Below are 20,508 nucleotides of genomic sequence, written 5' to 3' on the forward strand. Positions count from 1 at the left end.
TTGCAAAAGTGAGAGGCTTGTTTCCATGGCCGGCCACGTTGCTTCCCTTTTCTCATTTTATTTTTCATTTTTAAATGCCAAGTAATTCAACCTTAACCCTATGTGGTATTCTATAAATAGAAGGTAAAGGCTTCAGGTTTCATACACACATTACTGCATTATTTTCTTTCACTCAAACACTCTGAAGCTGCCACTCCCTCTCTCTCTTTCTTCTTTGTTTTCAAAATTCCCTTGAGTGATAGAGTAGTGCCCACACACATCAAGTGTTACCTCAATCATAGTATTTAAGACTATGGAAAATCAGCACCAACAAGAAGGAGAGAAAAAGATCCAGATTCAGATCTTGATTATGCTCTGCTACAGAAAGGAATCAAGGGCTAGAGATCTGAATGGAAGGAGTCATTATATTCCGCTGCACCCAATGTAAGGTTTTCTTAAACTCTTATGTGTTTATTTCATTGTTTTAGAATTCATATTAGGATGTTAATAAAACATACTTGGTAGTAAATCTAGATCCTGGTAAAATAATTCCTACACTCCACCCATGCCCGTGCTGCGTGAGGCCAAGAAGGGCAAGGAGGTGATGGCTCACTACATGAACCGGCTGGTTCCTGAGGTCGGTGAGCAACTGGCTGGTGCTGACGACTCATCTCTGGATGTGTTGGTGGGCAGAGTTTTGAAGGAGCTTACCAGGGTTAGTCTTTTCTTTTTGACACTTCCCTTTTAGCTTTTCATACTTAGCTCCATATGCTGACTTTTTCCTTTATGCAGGCCGGTTTGAAGTTGGCTTATACCTACTCCCGGGCTAAATCTACTACTTCCAAGAGTGTGGCTCTGTCCGACACCTTGAGGGCGGATGCGAACTTGGCCAAGAAGGTAGCTGAGGAGGCCAGGGCGGAGACTGCAGCTGTTCTTCATGAGTTGGGTGAGGCCAACAAGAAGCTGTTTGCTGCTGAGAAGAAGATCACCGTGCTGACCAAGGACCTCGAGGCTGCTGATTGCTTTGATTAAACCATCGAGACCTTATCTGCTGAAGTTGATCGTCTTCAGGATGATAGGACTTCTCTGCGGCAGGTCCTTCTTCGGCTGAAGGAAGATAAGGACGCTTAGGCGGCCGAGGCGGACCGCTTGAAGGAGAAGGTCAATGCTTTGGAGACTGTCGGCCTCGAGCTCTTCTTTGATTTTTGGAAGGCTAGTCCCAAGGCCAACTTCGATTACTTGGGCGACGCTAAGGACATGTACCTCGAGTACTGCGCGGCCCAAGTTGCCTATGGTGGGAAAGAGGTGGCTGCTTCAACTTCCGGCCAAGCTTTTGACCAGGCTACTGATGCTTCTCCTGCTCGAACAACAGATCCTCCTGCTCCAGTCGGCTCAGAAGAACCAAATCCAGAGCCTGGGACTCTAGCCGTTTGAACATTGATCTTTTTATCTCTCCTGTTTATATATAAATATAATATATATGGCCTTAAGGCCTTTAAGACATCATGGCCAGCCAAGCAGTCTTTAAACTTGGAATTATTTTCATTTTTCAGACAATGGGCTGACCGGGCAGCTTTTAAACCCGATACTTTATGCTCTTGTTATCCTTAATGAATTTCATTCTCTGTTTATAATTGCAGTGCAATTATGATTGTTTTATGTTTACCAAATGCTTTGTATAGGTATAGGTGCCCCCCAAGTGACTGAGCAGACGTATGACTCTTGGTCACTTGTCTTTCGCAAATATATTGCTTTTCTGTTCGGTGTTTTGGGTTTGACTGAACCTTTTGTACGCACTTTAGGTAAATTATAATCATGCTGATTTTTTCGACTCAATAGAATTGGAAATACTATCTTTATTCTTTTATTGATCAAAAATGTATTTGTTACCGGAGTCACTTACATCAGAGCTAGTGATCCAATAGATCTTTTTAGCTTAACATGACATAAAACAAATAAGAAACTGTACTTTAAAGTGGTCTACCCGACCTGAGTACTTTTGTTTCTGAAGCCTTTGAACGTATTCCGCCCAAGAGGCCATTCACTTATAAGCGAATGTTCAATAGTACTTTAATGTGGTCTACCCGACCTGAGTACTTTGAAATGGTCTATTTGACTTGAGTACTTTGAAGTGGTCTACCCGACCTGAGTACTCATTGGTAGTATTTCCTTAAATGTTCTCCATTCCAGTATCGTGGTACTAAAATGAGTTGCATTTTTTTCGTCATACTTACCCAGTTTGTATGCTTCGGAGTCGAGAACTTCGACCACCTGATATGGTCCTTCCCAGTTAGGTCCTAGTATGCCTGATGTGCTGTCTTTGGTGTTTACGAATACCCTTCTTAGGACCATATCTCCCACAAAGAATTTCCGAGCTTTAACTTGTTTGTTGAAACACCGAGCTACTTTTTGTTGATGAGCTACCAACTTTAAGTTTTCAGTTGCTCGTTTTTCTTCGATTTCATCAAGTGATTCTGCAAGGAGTATGTGATTGGTACCTTGATCGTACGTCAACCTTCTGTGGGATGGTGGTTTGAGTTCGACGGGCAGCATAGCTTCATAACCGTACGCCATTGAGAATGGTGTCTAACCGGTTACTGCTTTTTTCGTTGTACGGTACGACCATAGAACTTCGGGGAGTTCTTCCGACTAATTTCCTTTGGCATCTTCAAGTTTCTTCTTTAGTGTGTCCTTCAAGGTCTTGTTGACTGCTTCAACTTGACCATTTGCTTGGGGATGTGCCACTGCGGAGAAGCTTTTGATGATGCCATGGTTCGCGCAGAAATCAGTGAAAGATTGGCTGTCGAACTGCTTGCCGTTGTCCGAAACTATTTTGTACGGTAGTCCGAATCGGCATATGATGTTCTTCACTATAAAGTCTTGAACCTTTTTTGATGTGATAGTTGCGAGTGGTTCGGCTTCAGTCCACTTAGTAAAGTAGTCAACTGCTACCACCGCGTACTGCACTCCGCCTTTACCTTTAGGTAATTGTCTGATTAGGTCAATTCCCCAGATGGCAAAGGGCCACGGACTTTGCATTTGAGTCAGCTCGTTGGGCGGAGCTCTAGGTATCTTTGAAAATCTCTAGCATTTGTCGCACTTCTTGACATATGCTTTCGAATCTTCAATCATGGTCGGCCAGAAGTAGCCTTGCCTTAGAATTTTCTTTGATAAGCTCTGTCCGGCTGCATGATTCCACAGAATTCCTCGTGAACTTCATATAGAAGTCGTGCAGCTTCATTTGATGTGATGCATCTGAGTAATGGCATTGAGAATTCTCTTCTATACATGATCCCGTCTACGATGATGTACCGTGCTACCTTTCTTCTCATTTTCCAAGCTTCATTTCAATTATCTGGGAGTTCCCCAGAGTTGAGATAGACTGCTATTGGCGTCATCCAGTTCGGAGATGTGTCTATCATTTTGATTTCTTCCGTGCCGGTGATGCTATGCTCTTCAAGAAACTGGATCGGGACCAGGTTCGCCTTGTCACTTATATTGTCGCTCGCCAATCGGGCTAGCGCATCTGCTGTTGTATTTTCCTCTCTTGGAATCTGCTTGAGGCTATAGCTTTTGAATTGTGCGAGCAGATCATGTATTTTGCTCAGATATGCTATCATTTTTTCTCCTCGAGCCTCGTATTCACCAGATACATGATTAACCACTAGCTGTGAGTCACTGCAGATCTCGATGTGTTCGGCCTTCATCTCCTTTGCTAGTTTGAGTCTAGCGATTAGGGCTTCGTATTCGGCCTCATTGTTAGAGGCTTTGAATCCGAATTTGACCGCTGCATGCAGGTGTTGCCCGCCGGGTGTGACAAAGGACATTCCTGCGCCGAATAGTTGATCTGTGGCTGATCCATCCACATGATTCTTCCAGGTCGGCTTGTTTTCAGTGTTGTTCGGCTGTGGTGTTGGCTCGAGATCGGCTTCTGGGATGCTTTCAGTTTTTCCTGTGCATTCCACCACAAAGTCGGCCAAGGCTTGGCCTTTGATAGCTGTTCGGGGTTGGAAGTAGATTTCGTATTGCCCCAATTCCACTGCCCACTTGAGTAATCGCCCAAAGGCATCTTGCTTTTGCAGTATTTGCCGTAGTGGTTGGTCAGTGTACACCCGAACAGGATGAGCTTGAAAGTAAGGTCTTAGCTTTCTTGTTGCTAAGATGAGGCAGTAGGCGAGCTTTTCTATCAACGGATATCGGCCTTCAGCCTCGATGAGTCTTTTACTGATGTAATAGACTGGATGCTGCACGCCATCTTCTTCTCTGATTAGTACGGCGCTTATGGCATGCTCCGATACTGCCAGGTATATCCCCAGTTCCTCACCGTCCAGAGGTTTAGAGAGGACGGGAGGTTTTGCGAGCTGTGCCTTTAGGTCTTGAAAAGCTCTTTCACATTCTTTTGTCCATTGAAACTTTTTGTTTCCTCGCAGGATGTTGAAGAATGGGACACATTTATCCGTTGATTTTGACACGAATCTGCTAAGTGCGGCGATTCGACCAGTTAGGCTTTGTACCTTTTTGGTTTTTGTTGGCGAGTTCATATCCAGGAGGGCTTGGATTTTTTTCGGATTGGCTTCAATTCATCGAGCGTTGACGATGAAGCCTAGAAACTTTCCCGAGCTGACTCCGAAGGAGCATTTTAGGGGATTCGGTTTCATGTTGTATTTTCTGAGTACTTTGAAACATTCGTCCAGGTTGTCTATGTGCCCCCCAGCCTTTCTGGATTTGACGAGCATATCATCCACGTACACTTCCATATTTCTGTCGATCTGATCTTTAAACATTTTGTTGACCATTCTTTGGTATGTAGCCCCGGCGTTTTTAAGACCAAATGGCATGACTTTGTAGCAGTAGAGACCCATATCTGTCCGGAAACTTGTGTGTTCTTGGTCTAGCGGATGCATCTTCATTTGATTGTAGCCCGAATAAGCATCCATGAAGCTTAATATTTCATGCCAGGCTGTTGCATCGACGAGCTGATCGATTCTTGGAAGTGGGAAACAGTCTTTAGGGCATGCTTTGTTGAGGTCTGTGAAGTCAATACAGACTCTCCATTTCTTGTTCGGCTTAGGCACGAGTATGGGGTTCGCAACCCAAGCCGGGTAAAAGGCTTCAATGATGAAGTTGTTATTGCGCAGCTTTTCAACTTCGTCTTTCAGGGCTACTGCTCGTTCTTTATCCAACAATCTTCGTTTTTGCTGAACTGGCCGGATATTAGGATCGATATTCAGGACGTGCGAAATAATAGAAGGATCGATCCCGACCATATCCGCATGTGACCAGGCGAAAACATCTAGGTTTGCTCTCAGAAATTTTATCAATTCCGATTTTACTCCGAGCAACAAACCCTTTCCGATTTTCCAGCTTTCTGGCCGGGATAGCTGGATCGACCTCGACCTCTTCTAATTCTTCCACAGGTCCAACATTGCTGCTTGGGTCGCCAAGTCGAGGATCCACATCTTCATCCTCGCCTTCGGAAGTTTCCTACTTGGGAATATCTATTCCCTTGTCCGGGCTCTTGCTGGAGGATACTTCCTTCTTAGCCTTGGCCACTGCAAGGTTGTAACATTCCCGAGTAGATTGCTGGTTCCCTCTAAGACACCCTACCCCGTTGTTGGTTGGAAACTTCAGGCACGAGTGGAATATTGATGTGACAGCTTTTAAGTCATACAAGGCTGGTCGGCCTAGCATTACGTTAAAGGCTGAAGGGACATCCAATATCAGGAATTGTGCCATGATAGTTATACTCGTTGGAGCTTGTCCAACTGTGAGGGGTAGGCGGATTTGTCCCAGAGGCGCAACTCCTTGGCCAGAGAAACCATAGACGGGCTGAAGGCATGGAGTTAAATCCTTGAGCTGGAGCCCCATCTTCTCGTAAGCAGTTTTAAACAAAATATTTGTAGAAGCCCCATTATCGATCATGGTTCTGGACACCATTTTGTTTGCTATCTGGACTTCCACGACTAGCGGGTTGTTGTGCAGAAATCTTATCTGGACAGCATCTTCGTTGTTGAATGTTATGGTTGGCTCTCCTGCTCGTGGAACTTTGGGCTTCCTTTCTTCCACGGCTAGGATGACTTCTTCTTGCTCGTATTGAGCTGTGCGGGCATATCGCTCTCGAGCTTTGCCCATGTCTCAAGCGATGTGCGGGCCTCCAATGATGACTTGCAAGTGTCCATCTATTGGCGGAGGCATCAGATCCTGGTTATTCTGACATTGGTTGGCCTTGACATACTTCTGTAAGTGCGGGTTGTTTTTCTTGATCAGAAGTTCTATTTCCCGCTTTAAGTTGTAGCATTCATTGGTGTCGTGGCCGTAGTCTCCATGGAACCGACAAAATTTTGTCATGTCCCTTTTGCTGGTATCTTTCTTCATGGGCCCGGGCTTCTTGTACAGAATTAGCGACTGAGTCGCTATATACACACTTTCTATATCTTCAGTTGAGATAGTTAATGCAGGGTGTTTGGCGCGATCACGGGGAGTTTGTCCGGGTTTTTCGGTGAACTTTCCCTTCTTCCCGTTTCCTTGCTTGTGGTTGCTGCCTGAACGCTTGCCACTTGAATTGCTGGAATATTGGGGAAGCTGGGCGGACATTCCAGTAGAAGGAGCCTTCGTTTTGTTTGGCTTTTTCTCACCTTCTGCTCGCTGAATGGCTTCTTCGAGCTTGATGAAACCTTCGGTCCGGTCAAGGAAATCACTCATTGAGTCGACCGGTCTGTTTTTCCTTATGTCCTTCCATAGTTCGCCAAGGACTTCAATGCCCCCCAGTATCGCGAATAACTTTCCATCCTCGGTTACCCTTGACACCTTGGTCGCTTCCGTCATGAATCTGCTGATGTATGCCTGGAGTGGCTCGCCTGGTCGCTGTTTTACTTCGACCAAATCTCCCATATGCAATGGGAGTTGGCGTGAGGAAGAGAATTGTGCATGGAATTCCGAAGAGAAGGTTTTCCATGAACTAAACTTTCCTAGAGCCAACTTGAAATACCATTGCTATGCGGCCTCTTACAAGGTTGCGGGGAATATTCTGCAACATACGTCTCCTTGCACCCCTTGTAAATCAATTTGCATCTCGAAATACTTGAGATGAGAGAGAGGATCTTCTCTCCCAGTGTACATCTTCCACGTTGGCATCTTGAACTTGTGAGGTAGTGGCAGGAGGTTGATTTCTGGCGGGAAGGGAGTTCCGCGTGCATAGTCTAACTCAAGATCATTGTTACGCTGCCCGGCCATGCCATGAAACATATTCTTCAGTTTGTCAAGCTGAGCCTGTACGGCTGGGCTGACTTGATTGGCATTCTGGTCGGGTTGGGCCACGTCAGCGTCTTTCTGAGCGGGGATTTGAGTATGGGCTTTGGACTACACATTCGTTGTAGTATTCTGCTCGTTTGTTCCCCTTCTTCTGTTTAGGTCATCCCTTAGGTCATGGGTTGTTCCCAACCTATCGAACACAGAAGAACCTGGCTGCCTTAGTGATTGGTTCACTTGGTTGGCAGGTGGAATGGCTCCATTATTTTCCGTAGATCCATCGAGCATGACTCCTCCTGATGAATTCCCGGACAAGGTCTGTCCGCCTACCTCTTGGCCCACGAGTGGAACTCGTGACCGGGGATTGGACGGCTGACTGTTGGTTGTCTGGGAAGCATTCACCGTTGGGTCATCCTTGGTTTCTCCAAGGGGAATGACGCTCGGCGCCTGCTGGCCTACAGTCTGATAGGCTCTTCGTATCAGCACAGTGGCTTGCCGACTACGATCCTCGATTTCTGCATGGTGAGCCCTTAATGCCTCCATCTCTTTGTCTCTCCACTCGGCGAACATACGCCTCTGTTCGTCAAACGCGAGGTTTACTGCAGCACGTAATTCCTCCTGATCGTGATGCAGGGTATTGTTGTGACCCTGCATGAGTCCAAGCGCAGCGCGGAGGTTTTGCAATTCGGTTGCATCTTCGATGGTTGTCTGGGCGTTGATGCCTGGTGGAACAGTCATGTTATGAACGTCCTGGCTGTGTGCGGAACCGTTGTTTCTGGTCTCTTGCACACCAAGAGCAGTTTCAGTAACAGGAGTTGTTCCATCATTCACCACGCTTCCCGTCTGTCCAGGATTGACAGCGGGTGGAACCCTCTTTTAGAAATTATTTTACCAGGATCTTAGATCTACTCACAAGTACGTTGATTAACACCCTAAATATGAACTTACTAAAACGATGAAATAAACACATATAAAGTTTAGGAAACCTTACATTGGGTGCAGCGGAATAATATGACTCCTTCCGTTCAGATATTTAGCCCTTGATTCCTTTCTGTAGCAGAGCATTATCAATATATGAACCTGGATCTCTTTCTCTGATTCTTTAGTGCTGAAACTCCTTCTTGTTGAATGTCTTTCTTCACGATCTTCCTCACTATGATTGAGGTATCACTTGCTGTGTGTGGGCACTATTCTCACACTAAGAATTTCGAAATTGAAGAGAGAAGGAAGAGAGCAAAGTGGCGGCTAAAGATAGGGAGAGAGAAAGGCTCAGTTTTTTTTTCTGAATCAGAAGTGTAATTTTCCTGAAGCCTTCACTATCTATTTATAGCATTCCACTAGGGTTAGGTTTGAATTATTTGGCATTAAAATAATGAAAATATCAGTTTAAATTCCCTACAAAAGTGGCCGGCCATACATAGTGGATTTGGGCCTCACTTTTTGTAATTCTGCAGTTTTATCTTTTCTGCATCTGATTTTCTCAAAAACGCTAATTTTCAAATTCAACCATTTAAATGCGAATTCTAACTATTAAATAACTATAAATAATTATTAAATAATATTTTCATTTATCATATTTATTAATTGAACCATACAAAGTATCATAATTAACAAATATGCCCCTAAAACTCTTTCTTTACAATTTCGCCCTTACTTAGTGAAAAATTCACAAATAGACATAGACTAATTTGAGAATTATAATTGATTAATCAAAACCAATTATAAGAGTCTTGCAAGCAATATTACCTCAACTAGTGCGGGGACCATGGGTCTATATAACCGAGCTTCCAATAAGCAGATCAAGAATTTATAACCTAAATTCACTGACTTATTAATTCTTCGTTGAATCCACGCATAGAACTTAGAATTGCACTCTCAGTATATAGAATGCTCTATAAGTTCCACCATATAGACACATCATTAGTTATCCATTGTTATAATCCTAATTTGATCAATGATCCTCTATATGAATGATCTACACTGTAAAGGGATTAGATTACCGTTACACCCTACAATGTATTTAATCCTTAAAAACCTTAACCCCGTATAAATGATATTTCAGCTTATGTGAAATGAGATCTCCACCATTTATTTTCGTTTGGTCAAGCTCGAAGGAGATCATCCTTTACTTACTATTCGCCAGATAGAAGCTATAGATTCCATGTTTATGTTAGTGCTCCCACTCAATTGCACTACCGTGTTCCCAAAAAGTATGTATCACCCTGACCTAAAAGTAGGCTTACCTAACAAATCAAAGAACACGAATAGCCTCTTGAGATTGAACCTAATCATAACATGATTAAGATCATTTGATCTAGGATCAACTAGGCGATATTGACTTGAATAGATATTACGGTAAGTTTAATAAATCTAAGTCAAAGTTCAATATCGGTCCCTTCCGGTGCATACTCCATGCATCCAACCTGAGCTTTACTTTAACCAATGCTCTGGAAAGAACATAGTATTTCTCCAAATACAAGTAAACTCTTGTTGTAGATTATCATATCAGTAAAACCCTATGTCTGATAAATCTAGGAAACTTTATTCACATAGTCATGTTTACTTTCCAATGTGTTGACAGCACAATAAACAGGATCAAGTATGTGAAAAGTGTTTTTGATGAATTTATACATTATGTACATATAATCATGAAATAAATCATGTGAACCATGCAACATTAAATGTTATTTCTGATCTATATTAATAAGTAAATCTGATTATATTGAAATGAGTTTTATTTAGGATATAAAACCTAACACCCTCAAACTCCCTGGGTCCTGCAACATCGGATCCAGCATCTGTGAGTTTTCTAGGTCGGACAGGCCTTTACGAGTTTGCACCATCGTGTCGAAAGAGCGATCTGTGATTCTTCTCTCAATGAAAGCACCAAAATGTTGACCTCGTTTTTAGCCAACGACAATGAGTCTTTTTAATAAGCGATAAACAGTATGTTGTAATAAGAATACGTAGTAAAGCAATAAGAAGACACAAAAATTTTATAGAGGTTCAGCCCCGAGCAGTTCGGTAATAGCCTAATCCTCATTAGTTATATTGACTTAAGAATAAGGAAGAAGATTCCTTTTCTTATAGCTCTTTCAATAATATCTCTGAATATATAATTCTTAGATATCCGTAGCTTATAGCGTTTCGGCGTATAATTTTTCCGTCCTTTGCCCAGTGAACATTCCTCACTATTTATAGGGCAGGAAACTTGAGGAGGAAGAGTTTCCTCTCTCGTTACAATGAGCATAAACAGAAAGATCGTGTGATTAATGCTGAATGCTAGGATCGTGGGATTGAGGCTGAATACACTGATAGTGGGATCGTGTGTAGGCCACATCCACGCAAGTTGATCCCTGAGTTATAGGGATTGAGCTGGTGACTCACGATGCGCTTGGTTGAATTCGCTAAGTGTTGCTCGTTTTGCACGGCTCGTTGAGTATTCCATTATGGACATGCCAGCGAGGCATCCTGCTCGGCATGTTGATCCGACCAGGTGCTCTAAGTAGATGCCACGTGTCACCATTCTCGTGATGCCACGTCAGAGTGCCAATTTTGCGATAACACTATAAATAGGGGCAGAATGTACTGAAAAAAGAACGAAAAATCCTTGAGAGAAAAGAACCCTAGTTTGTATCAGAATAACCTGAATAAGATTGACTCGTGGCCTATGCAGAATTTTAACTGCAAAACCACGTAAAAAGCTTTGTGTTACATTTTCTTTTTTTTTTTTTTACTTTCTATTATTTCTGTGCAAAATTTATCACGAAATAGGCTTATTATCGTTAACAAAAATCTGCGATGACAGTTTGGTGCTTTCATTGAGAGCCTACGTGAAAAAAGCTCAGAAGAACCCTCCTAACCAAAAGAAAAATCTTTCTCCTATGGCTGATAACGGAGAAAATGTTGATACTCATCCTGAAGAGACTACTCACCGTCCTGGAAAAGAGCCAATGGGCTTACGGAGGCCTCCCAATTCACGGACAACATGGTCCACGCGTTCAAGAAAGACTCAGCATGAAGGTGGCCAAACCCAGAATCTACACGGCCCACACGTTCAAGAAGGACCCAACGTGAAAGTGGCCAAAACCCAAAAATAGGGAATAAGGTACCCAACACAGGTGTTGGTGGTGCTCAACTCATGGATGATGATGCCTATGATCCCACGAGATACATATCGATTGTCGAGTTGGAAAATCGTCATCTCAGGCGTCGTTTGGAGGAGGCAAATCGATGAAATGCTGAGTTGGAACGGGAGGCAGTTGCAGCCAGGGCGGCACAGGAAAATAACACACAAAACTAACCTAATCCTACAGTGAGGAGACCATAAGGCAGACCTCACAGCTCACAAACCAGGAGGTAGGAGACGGCTCAGGTGGACCCTCAAAACGCTCAGGAAGAACAACCTGGGGAAACTGAGGATCCTTCTGAAAATGAACAACCAAATAATCAACCAGAGACTTCTCAAAGAAATGAGAATAGAACGCGACCCGAGACTAGGGAACAGGAAATCCCTCATGAGAACAAGGGAAATCCTGGGACTCAACCTAGGACAGGTGGGTTGCCACCGAGACATCGTCAACGTCCTTCTCGAACCAACAAAGAAGGGGCACATACAAACCCCAGTAGGGGGCATGCAATAACCCATACTCAAGAAAGAAGGCTGGTACGTGACGAGGTAAGTGTCAGCTCGGGACACACAAGAGCTCGTACTCGATCAACGTGAGGAGGGGACGGTACCCATCACAATACTGATCAAGAGAGTATAGGCACAAGTATAACTGAAAGTTGCTCAAGGACGAGGTCTATGAGTAGGACGAGGTCCATGCATGAGTAGGACGAGGTCCGTGAGTAACTATGACCAGCAACAACCGGATCTTCGTAATCACTTGAATCAGAAAAAACCTTACCTTCACCAACAGCTCAGTCAAAAGCAAGAGGATCCTATCCAATTGCGAATTGATGAGTTGGAGGAAAAATTCAAGAGGTATCAAGTTGGGGAATATGGAAAACAATTTGGATACGACTCGGACAAGGAACTCGAGCCTTTCCATCCAAACATTATGGGTACTGAATTTCCCTAGCGATTCAAGAACCCTCACGTCTCGTCATACAATGGGACTACAGATCCGGTCTCACACTTGAATAATTTTTATACTATCATGTGAGCCAGTAATATGACGAATAATTTACGCTGTATTTTATTCCTTACCTCGCTAGTTGGGGTGGCAGCGAGTAGCTGGTTCAACAAATTTACCCATCATTCAATTACCTTTTGGGAATAGTTGTCTAAGGACTTCAAGAAACAGTTCCAAGCACCAAGGGATAGGCGACCTGAGGCGTCCTCCCTCACTAACATAAAGTAGCAGCCAGGCGAGATGCTTAAGGCCTACTTAAGTTGTTTTAGCACAGCTGCTGCGAGGGTTAGAAATTTGGACGATAGTACCCAGCATACTGCTCTTAAGGCATGGATCACGATTGATCTTGCCACTGTGCTGACGACACTATAATCATGAACAAATACATATGTTCTGGACTTAATAGAATTTATACATTAAACAATCATGAAATAAATCATGTGAACCATGCAACATAAAATGATTTCTGATCTTTATTAATTAGTAAATCTGATTATATTGAAATGGGTTTTATTTAGGGCACAAAACCCAACAAACTCCCACTTGCACTAATATTAAACAAAAAGTGCATTTCAAATAATCTCAACACCTTAATATCCAGATCAAGTGTAGTATGTAGTATTCTCTCTATAATACGATCTGACAAGTTGTATTCAATACAACCTTTCCTCCACCATTACATTTCCTTAATCACAAAATCCTTGATATTGTGAAATTCCTCTCTATATGTCTACTCCTCTAGGGATACTGGATTCTTTACTTTTTGGCAACTACTTTTGTGTTAGTCAGGAAGTAACACTAGTAGTTAGTAAATTGTTGGTACTATGCCAAAAAAATGTATAGAACTTTCCATAGACTGAATAAGTATCTTTCCTGCAACTTTAACATTCAGTCTCTCTGGTAGACTTAGAGACTTCAGATAGGTTTTTACACTTCTCCAAAATCACAACTCCACCCTCAGAGTAATCACCATCTCATCAACAGACTTTCTAGCACTAAGGCAAGTCTAGAAACCTAATTTGGTGTAGTCTAAGAGTATTGAATACCACCCTTATTAACTAACATATAGTTCATGTTCTTGATCTTAAGATTTACTTGATTGTCTTCCAATGTTCCTTTCCTAGATTACTTTGATACCTACTCATTACTCCCACTCAATAGCAGGTGTGGGTCTAATGCATAACAAAGCATATCTGAGACCTCTCACTGTTGATTCAAGGAATTCTTTTCTTGGCCTTTATCTTTTCTAGAATAGTTGAAACTTTTCCTTAGATAAATAAAATCTATGTCTAGAAGTCGAGAAGCTTCTATAGATTGCCATTAGAAAAATGCTCCAATATCTTACTAAAGTAAGTTGCTAGTACTAGAGTAATTAATTAACCAGGTATACCACAAGTCATAGGTTTAGATAAACTCAAACCTATAATACTAGGAACAGGAAGTTATGATAAGTCCATTAAATAGACTTATTTTCAAAAATTCCATTCTTTTCCTTGTAATAGAAAACTTTTGGTTGTTCCATATGAATGGTTTTAACCATAGTTTTCTTGGCTTTACTTCTTAGTTCCTTATTCTGACAATCCATTACTTGTTTAAACTAATAATGCATTTTCATCACAAGTGTCTTCCTAGTCATAACAGGGTGAGTTCCTAGAAACCCTCCCACTACAACAAGGTACCGTGACTATCTGTCTAAGAACATAAGTGGTATTATCCTCTTCGGCTGTGTCAATACAACAGAGGCAGTGGGATCATCTTATGTAGAATAAGATGATAGAACAATTTGGAATCAAGATAAAAATATCTCCTCTACTTTGTTTTCAGACTTAGTCATTTTCTTAGAGAAGTGGTATTTGTTGAAATAAACACTTTCTTATCTTAATGACAATAGGATGGTCCACCCCTAATCACTTAGAATAGCTATCAAACATGCAAACCTTGATTAATAGTTTTAGCTTTCTTAAGATCACGATTAGGTCATCCATGAATCTAGTAATGGTTTACACTAAGTACACAACCATTCCATCACTGAAATTTTGCTATCACTAGGGTATATCCCTAGAATGACATAGGCAACAGCTAGTAACTAATCATAGACCTTTTACTTTCATCATTGTGCAAATTGAATTTCTAGGGAGGTAAGTTTGGATACAATTAAAAAAAATTAACTTAACGATCTTTGAACTGCATATCTACAAAATATTTCTCCACCCCTATCAGTTTGCAAGATCTTTAACCACTTACCTTAATGGTTTTCTACCATTGTTAGAAATTCATGAAATTTATCAAACATTTCAAATTTCTATGAATAAGGAAAATGAGCCTTCACAATTGGGGTAGTTCATGTGAGGGAGGGCTGAGTTCAGTATGTCGTACCCACTACTAATGCCCCCTAACTCTCACACAAGGCCCAAAGGAGAGGAATTTAACTTTTCATTAAATAATTTTTATTCGTTGAATAAGCCCATTACTAATTGGGCCAAAGTAAAACTATCATATGTGACATTTTATTTTAACAAACTAGTCCATTTAAATATCTAGAAATAAATGGGCTCCCTATATGCATCTAAGCCCAAAAGCAAACATATAGGCTCACACAGGTCAAATTGATTTGGATGGGCCCTATCATGTTTCTAGGTTTACACAGATGAAAGAAATATAAAATTTACCTGTTACAAATTATTTATAGGACCTATTGACAATTGGACTATGATTAAAATCATATTATTGGATTTGTCAACAGCAATTTAGATCAAATAAATAATAGGTTTGTTAAAAAAAAGGTTTTGAATAAACAACTAAATACATAACAAACAATGTCCATGTAACAAATGTGAAATAAGATATTAACAATTAAATTATTATTTTAACTAACCAACTAAATTTTAAAAATTTAGGGTTATTAAAAACAATCATAAATATCTCATCAAAATTTAAAATTCAAAACTGAAACTAATTTAAAATATCTAGGTTTATTTGAATTATTTTATCAAATTAAATTAAATATCTAATAAGATAAATGATTTGAAAATAACCAAATAGATATTTTCAATACCATTTTCTAATCTTATAATTTAATAAAATTAAAATAATAAAACAAACCAATTTTCAAATAGATATGGTTATACAATTATTATTTTAGGAATAAAATAATAAACGAATAATAATCATCCTAATTATATGTCAAAATATCTCAAATTAAGTATTTTTTAAATTTCTACAAAAATATCTAGATTATTTAAATATTTAAAATACATTTATAAATTTCTAATAAGTAAAATGATATAAAATGTAATTTTTCTAACTTATAATTTGTAAAGAATAAAATATTCAACAAAATAACCAATTTTGAATTTGAAAACATTATGGTTAGAATATCTGTAAAAATATCTAAGTTAATTTCAAATTTATTAATTATTTAATTTATCTTATAAGATCATTTTAATGTAATATTTCAAATTAAAAAAGGATAAAGATATTTTAATTTAAAATATGACCAATATTAAAATATTTGATCTTATAATTAAATAATATATAAATATTAAAGAAATTAACAAATTTTTAAAATTTAATCATAATTCAAAAATAAAATAATCAATTTTTAAATTTAAACCTCAAAATATCAAAGAATTACTAATAATCTATTAAAAAATTAAATATTATTTATTTAAAATTGATATTTAAGTTTAAATATATTAAAAATAATATTTTATTTTGAAATTTGGGGTTTGAAAATTGCAAAAATTTGAAATTGGGGAAAAATCCCACAAAATTCGGATTTTGGGGGCATGTTGGCAGCAAGGCTGCACGTGCAACCAAAACAGGCTGCAAGCAGCCCTATGTGCGCGCGGGGAAGGGAATTTCTAGCCTCTGGCACCAAGAAACCTCGGTAGCTGCAGCATCCCCTTCAGCGTGAATGCAGCCTCAAGCCTATCTGAAGCCGTGCATTCCGTGTCTGATGCATCCAGACATGCGCGTACATATGGGCCTTGTCCGAAGCATCTGGTGCGTGTGAGCACCATTCTTGACACCCATGGTCAAACTTTGATAACTTTCTTAATTTTTATCGGAATCGAGTTCCATAAAAAAACAAAATTGCTTAATTTTTCACAAGTAATCCAAATAAAATATTTTCAAAAAGAAAATAAAATTATTTTCATGGAAAAATTTCGTAAATCACATTCAATCATCAAATTAACACATTAACCAATATACATCCAAATCAACACACAAACAATATTCATCGTTTTAAATCCATATTTCATGAAAATAAATCATTACCATGGCTCTGAGGCCAGTTGTTGGGAATATTTTACCAGGATCTAGATTTACTAACAAGTATGTTGAATTAGCATTCTAAATATGAATTCTCTAAAATAATGAAATAAACACATAAGGGTTTAAGAAAACCTTACATTGATTGCAACGGAATAATATGACTCCTTTCGTTCAGGATCTCTAGCCCTTGATTCCTTTCTGTAGCAGAGCATTATCAAGATCTGAACCTAGATCTCTTTCTCTCCTTCGGGTTTGGTTACCACCATCTTACTCACTATGATTGAGTACTTGACTTGCTATGTGTGGGCACGTCACTCATCACTCAAGGTTCGAATGGTGAAGAACAATGAAGGAGGTTAGAAAACACTAAGGAAGGAACTCTCTCATCAACTAGTTGTCTCACATAGAAAACTAGGTTTGATTTGGTTTGAAGGCATCAAGTGGATGAGTGAAAGTATCATGTTCACTTTATAGTGTTTCAACTAGGGCTTAGGGTTGAATTATATGGATTAAAAAAGAATAAAATATTGAGCAAGAAAACAACTATGGCCGTACATGATAAATGGACCATTCTCTAGTTACAATTTTGCCACTTTATTTCAACCACTTATTCTTCTTTTCAATAAAACCATATTTTCCAATTCAACCTTATAAATGCCAAAACTATTTATTTAATAATTATAATTAATTACTAATAAAATTTGCTTTTTTGTAATTTATTAATTAGACTATACAAAGTCTCTTAATTAACAAATTGACCCCAAAACCTCTTTTCTTCACAATTAAGCCCTTGCTTAGTGAAAATTTATAAATAAGACATAGTCTAATTTTAGAATTATAATTGATTAACTAAAATCAATTAACTTAGTCTGTAAGCAGTATTATCTCAACTAGTGAGGGGACCATAGGCCTATATAACCGAGCTTTCAATAAGTAGATCTAGAATTCACCAAGTAAATTCTCAACTTATTATTCTGCCTTGCTCCACTATAGATTTGGAATTGAATACACTCTCAGTTATATAGAACGCTCTATATGTACCACGATATAGATACATTATGATTATCTATTGTTACGATCCTAATAGTCAAGGATCCTTTATAGATGATCTACACTAAATAGGGATGATCTACACTGAATAGGGACAAATTTATCGTTATACCCTTCAATGTATTTTATCCTTAAAACACTTAGCTACCTATAAATGATACTTCAGTAAACTAATATCATTACTGAAATGAGGCCTCAATCATTTATCTATATTCAGCAAAGCTCGAAGGAGATCATCGTTTCACTTCTATGTCCAAATAGAAGCTATAGATTCCATATCTATGATTAGCGCTCCCACTTAATTGTACTATCATGTTCCAAAAATATACGTATCACCCAGACCAAAAGGTAGGCTTAACTAACAAATCAAAGAGCACAAATAACACTCTTGAGATCGAACCTAACCATGTCAGGATTGAGATCCATAAACCTAAGATCAACCATTGATATTGTCTTAGAAAGATATAACGGTAAGTTTATGATATCTTATCTAAGATCAATATCGGTCCCTTCCAATGTATACTCCATACATCCTGTTGACTTCGCTTTTAGCCAACGACAATGAGTCTATTTTATAAGAGATAAATGATATGTAGTATCAGATAATAATAAAATAATAATAAGACACAGGAATTTTATAGAGGTTTAGCCCCGAGCCGTTCGGTAATAGCCTAATCCTCGTTATTTGTATTGACTTAAGAACAAGGAAGAAGATTCCTTTTCTTATAGCTCTTACAACAGTATCTCTGAATATATAATTCTTAGATAATACTATAGTCTTAGCTTAGCTGCGTTTCGACTTTTTTATCCCCCTTTGCCAAGTGAACATCCATCACTATTTATAGGGCTATGAAACTTGAGGAGGAAGAGTTTCCTCTCTCGTTACAATGCGTATAAACAGAAAGATCGTGGGATCAATAATGAATGCAAGGATCGTGGGATTAAGGCAGAGTACACTGATAGTGGGATCGTGTGTATGTCGTATCCACGTAAATTGATCCCTGAGTTATAGGGATTGAGCCGATCACTCATGATGCGAAAGATGAATTCGCTAAGTGTTGATTGCTCTGCACGGATCGCTGAATATCTTACTCTAGACATGCTAGCGAGGCATACTGCTCGGCCTATCTTCCCGAGTAGATGTTCCAAGTGGACTCCACGTGTCACCATTCTCGTGATGCCACGTTAGAGTGCAAAATTTAGGATAACATTTGCCCCCCAAGTCTGTACGGGACCTCTGAGGTTGCGTGTACACTTCTTCCGAGCTGGTTCTGCTTTTGGATGGGGACACGTGTCGAGCGTGTTGGGAATTATTTTACCAGGATCTTAGATCTACTCACAAGTATGTTTATTAACACCTTAAATATGAACTTTCTAAAACGTTGAAATAAACACATATAAAGTTTAAGAAACCTTACATTGGGTGCAGCGGAATTAAATGACTCCTTCTGTTCAGATCTCTAACCCTTGTATCCTTTCTGTCGTAGAGTATTATCAAGATCTGAACCTGGATCTCTTTCTCTGAATCTTTGATGCTGAAACTCCTTTGCTGATGATCTTTCTTCACGATCTTCCTCACTATGATTGAGGTATTGCTTGCTGTGTGTGGGCACTACTCTAATCACTAAGGGGTTTCGAAATTATCAAGGAAGAAGAGAGAGAGAGGGTGGCAGCCAAGGTAGAGAGAGAGGCTCAGGTTTTCTGAATCAGAAGTGTAATTTTCCTGAAGCCTTCACTACCTATTTATAGCATTCCACTAGGGTTAGGTTTGAATTATTTGGCATTAAAATAATGAAAATATCAGTTTAAATTGCCTACAAAAGTGGCCGGCCATGGCTTATTGGGTTTGGGCCTTGCTTTTTGCAATTTTGCAGTTTTAACACTTTTGTATCTGATTTTCTCAAAAACGCCAATTTTCTAATTCAACCATTTAAATGCCAATTCTAATTATTTAATAACTATAAATAACTATTAAATAATATTGTCATTTATCATATTTATTAATTGAACCATACAAAGTATCATAATTAACAAATATGCCCCTAATAACTCTTTCTTCACAATTTCGCCCTTACTTAGTGAAAATTTCACAAATAGACATAGTCTAATTTGAGAATTATAATTGATTAATCAAAACCAATTACATGAGTCTTACAAACAATATTATCTCAACTAGTGTGGGGACCATGGGTCTACATAACCGAGCTTCCAATAAGTAGATCAAGAATTTAGCACTAAAATTCACTAACTTATTAATTCTTCGTTGAATCCACGCATAGAACTTAGAATTGAACTCTCAGTATATAGAATGCTCTATATGTTCCACCATATTGACGCATCATTAGTTATCCATTGTTATAATCCTAATTTGATCAATGATCCTCTATATGAATGATCTACACTGTAAAGGGATTAGATTACCGTAACACCCTACTATGTATTTTATCCTTAAAACACTTGACCCCGTATAAATGATATTTCAACTTATGTGAAATGAGTACTCCACAATTTATGTTCGTTTGGTCAAGCTCGAAGGAGATCATCCTTTGCTTACTATTCGCCAGATAGAAGCTATAGATTCCATGTTTATGTTAGCGCTCCCACTCAATTGCACTACCGTGTTCCCAAAATGTATGTATCACCCTGACCTAAAAGTAGGCTTAACTAACAAATCAAAGAACACGAATAGCCTTTCAAGATTGAACCTAATCATAACAGGATTAAGAACATTTGATCTAGGATCAACTTGGCGATATTGACTTGAATAGACTTTACAGTAAGTTTTATTAAATATAAGTCAAAGTTCAATATCGGT

Source organism: Cannabis sativa, chromosome 3, assembly GCF_029168945.1.
Source record: "Cannabis sativa cultivar Pink pepper isolate KNU-18-1 chromosome 3, ASM2916894v1, whole genome shotgun sequence".
NCBI lineage: Eukaryota > Viridiplantae > Streptophyta > Magnoliopsida > Rosales > Cannabaceae > Cannabis > Cannabis sativa.